A 4,146-nucleotide genomic window follows, 5' to 3' on the forward strand; every position below is an offset into this window, starting at 1 on the left:
CGATACTTAATAAACAAAAACTTAACAAGTAGGTAATCATAGTTTAAAAAATGTGAAATGCCCATGTCCTTCTGACATGTTTCAGCACATTTTGGGACAAATGGTCTCACTTTTAACAATCAATAAAATATTTTCTCTAAATTTTTGTCTCTTTTTTGCTCCAATTGTTTGCATCTCATAAAAAATAAAACTTGATGTAACATTATGCATGCAAATTGTGTTTTATGTGCGACCATGACCTATTCTAGAAGCACAGGGTCAGAATTATACTTGTGCATGGAGACAAACTGAAAATGTAAAAATTCAATGGCAAAATTGCTGTCTTTTTCTACTCATTCACAAATAGTTAATGAATGTTATTAAATATGTACAGCAAAATGGAAGGCGTTTCAAATAGAAATCATGCTTCAAAAAACAGTCAAATGAAAAATTATAATATATCCCTCCAGGTGTGACACTTGACATTTGCAGAGTGTCAAACCCCCCAGAAAATGTATAGATATGGCTGAAATAGCTCATTTGGGAGAGCGTTAGACAGAAGATCTAAAGGTCCCTGGTCCAATCCCAGGTTTCGGCAAAATGCTTTTTCTTCACCGTTTACATTTTAAGGAGATATTAAACAAAGCACATGGACTGATCATGATCTAAAGGCCTAAAAATCTTAACTATCTACAGAAAACAAAATGTTAAAAATTTGAGAAACGGTAACTTTTTCCTTTTGAACACATGAATGTTTTTTAGTAATTTTTCCTCTCTTTTGTTTTATTTCAGATTGACTTAGCTGTAAGAGGATTAAAAGGTAACCTGATAGCTGAAACAGACAGCACTTATCAGACACTAGCTGAATGATTATAGTCAGCTTGTTTGACTTTGAAACACTGAGGCATTACTGAGACAAATGTCCTTAAAAAATATGCTGTGGACAAAGTCAAAAAGGCAAAAAACACAAGCTCCACACAGGTCCGTCATCTTTAATTTGAAATATAGGAGGTTTCTACTTTAATGGTGAGACAAAGCATCTACATATTTGACATTGCTCCAGTGAGTAGAGCCCACTTAAAAATGTATGGGTTGCTTGTCTCTGCAAGCAAAAGCTGGGCACTAAACTGGCATACTTGCAATGCTGGATGGTTCAGAGTGAAAACACCTATAGGCTGACAATAGTAATTGCAGGTGTTGATTAACTCATTGTGCAAAATAATTTCTAAAATGTGGTCACTTTGGGAGGTTTTCTGCTGTTTTGGTACTCTGCAAATTTCATCTGCAAGGTATTCCTGCAAAATCTGCATTGCAAAACCCAAATAGGGCTCTTCCTTTCAAAGCCCTGCTGTGTGGCCAAACAGTAGTTTCTGAAGAAATGTGGTGCATCACCGCATTTGTGAGAAATCTAACATTTCTAATATCCAAACAAAATAAATGGAGGTTTAAAAATTAATGCAGACGAAAAGTACGCATATAAAAAATGTTATTTATTGACTTTTTTGGGGTGGTGTGACAAGTTTTTAATCACAAGGGATGGTAACATTTGTGCTGACTAGCATGGAAGGAGTTAAGTTCCAATTGCATGTCGAAGTCAGGATGGCCGAGCGGTCTAAGGCGCTGCGTTCAGGTCGCAGTCTTCCCTGGAGGCGTGGGTTCAAATCCCACTTCTGACATCAACATTTAATTTCAAGAAACTTTATCTTCATTTATTGATTAGATGAGGTCAAACAAAACTTAGTAATGTGGTTTTGAAAAATTTCCTGAGAGTCTTTGGAGTGAATCTGAATTTGTCCTCTCAAAAAAGAACTCTAGGAACATCAAACAGGTTTTTTTGTGCATATGTCTGTTGTTCTTTTGGCACTAGAAAAATCCTTTGGACAGTCAATGAGGAGGGACTATTTCACCTCTTTGTGTTCTCTGTCCCTATTAGGGTAGGGAATCAACCTTCTACAGTGCTGTCATGAAATATATCTAGAAACGGATTTGCTGGTAAGTCTACTTTCATAGTTTTCACCTCATACATCAATAGACCATAACGATACTTAATTAACAAAAACTTAACAAGTAGGTAATCATAGTTTAAAAAATGTGAAATGCCCATGTCCTTCTGACATGTTTCAGCACATTTTGGGACAAATGGTCTCACTTTTAACAATCAATAAAATATTTTCTCTAAATTTTTGTCTCTTTTTTGCTCCAATTGTTGGCAGCTCATAAAAAATAAAACTTGATGTAACATTATGCATGCAAATTGTGTTTTATGTGCGACCATGATATATTCTAGAAGCACAGGGTCAGAATTATACTGGTGCATGGAGACAAACTGAAAATGTAAAAATTCAATGGCAAAATTGCTGTCTTTTTCTACTCATTCACAAATAGTTAATGAATGTTATTAAATATGTACAGCAAAATGGAAGGCGTTTCAAATAGAAATCATGCTTCAAAAAACAGTCAAATGAAAAATTATAATATATCCCTCCAGGTGTGACACTTGACATTTGCAGAGTGTCAAACCCCCCAGAAAATGTATAGATATGGCCGAAATAGCTCAGTTGGGAGAGCGTTAGACTGAAGATCTAAAGGTCCCTGGTCCAATCACGGGTTTCGGCAAAATGCTTTTTCTTCACCGTTTACATTTTAAGGAGATATTAAACAAAGCACATGGACTGATCATGATCAAAAGGCCTAAAAATCTTAACTATCTACAGAAAACAAAATGTTAAAAATTTGAGAAACGGTAACTTTTTCCTTTTGAACACATGAATGTTTTTTAGTAATTTTTCCTCTATTTTGTTTTATTTCAAATTGACTTAGCTGTAAGAGGATTAAAAGGTAACCTGATAGCTGAAACAGACAGCACTTATCAGACACTAGCTGAATGATTATAGTCAGCTTGTTTGACTTTGAAACACTGAGGCATTACTGAGACAAATGTCCTTAAAAAATATGCTGTGGACAAAGTCAAAAAGGCAAAAAACACAAGCTCCACACAGGTCCGTCATCTTTAATTTGAAATATAGGAGGTTTCTACTTTAATGGTGAGACAAAGCATCTACATATTTGACATTGCTCCAGTGAGTAGAGCCCACTTAAAAATGTATGGGTTGCTTGTCTCTGCAAGCAAAAGCTGGGCACTAAACTGGCATACTTGCAATGCTGGATGGTTCAGAGTGAAAACACCTATAGGCTGACAATAGTAATTGCAGGTGTTGATTAACTCATTGTGCAAAATAATTTCTAAAATGTGGTCACTTTGGGAGGTTTTCTGCTGTTTTGGTACTCTGCAAATTTCATCTGCAAGGTATTCCTGCAAAATCTGCATTGCAAAACCCAAATAGGGCTCTTCCTTTCAAAGCCCTGCTGTGTGGCCAAACAGTAGTTTCTGAAGAAATGTGGTGCATCACCGCATTTGTGAGAAATCTAACATTTCTAATATCCAAACAAAATAAATGGAGGTTTAAAAATTAATGCAGACGAAAAGTACGCATATAAAAAATGTTATTTATTGACTTTTTTGGGGTGGTGTGACAAGTTTTTAATCACAAGGGATGGTAACATTTCTGCTGACTAGCATGGAAGGAGTTAAGTTCCAATTGCATATCGAAGTCAGGATGGCCGAGCGGTCTAAGGCGCTGCGTTCAGGTGGCAGTCTCTGTTAAAAATTTGAGAAACGGTAACTTTTTCCTTTTGAACACATGAATGTTTTTTAGTAATTTTTCCTCTATTTTGTCGCAGTCGCAGGTCGCAGTCTCCCCTGGAGGCGTGGGTTCAAATCCCACTTCTGACATCAACATTTAATTTCAAGAAACTTTATCTTCATTTATTGATTAGATGAGGTCAAACAAAACTTAGTAATGTGGTTTTGAAAAATTTCCTGAGAGTCTTTGGAGTGAATCTGAATTTGTCCTCTCAAAAAAGAACTCTAGGAACATCAAACAGATTTTTTGTGCATATGTCTGCTGTTCTTTTGGCACTAGAAAAATCCTTTGGACAGTCAATGAGGAGGGACTATTTCACCTCTTTGTGTTCTCTGTCCCTATTAGGGTAGGGAATCAACCTTCTACAGTGCTGTCATGAAATATATCTAGAAACGGATTTGCTGGTAAGTCTACTTTCATAGTTTTCACCTCATACATCAATAGACCATAACGATACTTAATT

At 36.0% G+C, this 4,146-nt stretch overlaps 1 non-coding gene across 1 annotated transcript; it reads left to right on the forward strand.

Moving 5' to 3' along the window:
• Positions 1 to 1,572: 1,572 nt before the first annotated feature.
• Positions 1,573 to 1,655, forward strand: TRNAL-CAG (transfer RNA leucine (anticodon CAG)). The gene has a single exon. It is a non-coding gene; the product is annotated as a tRNA-Leu (tRNA).
• The last annotated feature ends 2,491 nt before the right edge of the window (positions 1,656 to 4,146 follow it).

The sequence above is a fragment of the Dendrobates tinctorius genome, unplaced genomic scaffold (assembly GCF_039654945.1).
Source record: "Dendrobates tinctorius isolate UK_male_01 unplaced genomic scaffold, ASM3965494v1 ptg000350l, whole genome shotgun sequence".
NCBI classification, from domain to species: Eukaryota; Metazoa; Chordata; class Amphibia; order Anura; family Dendrobatidae; genus Dendrobates; species Dendrobates tinctorius.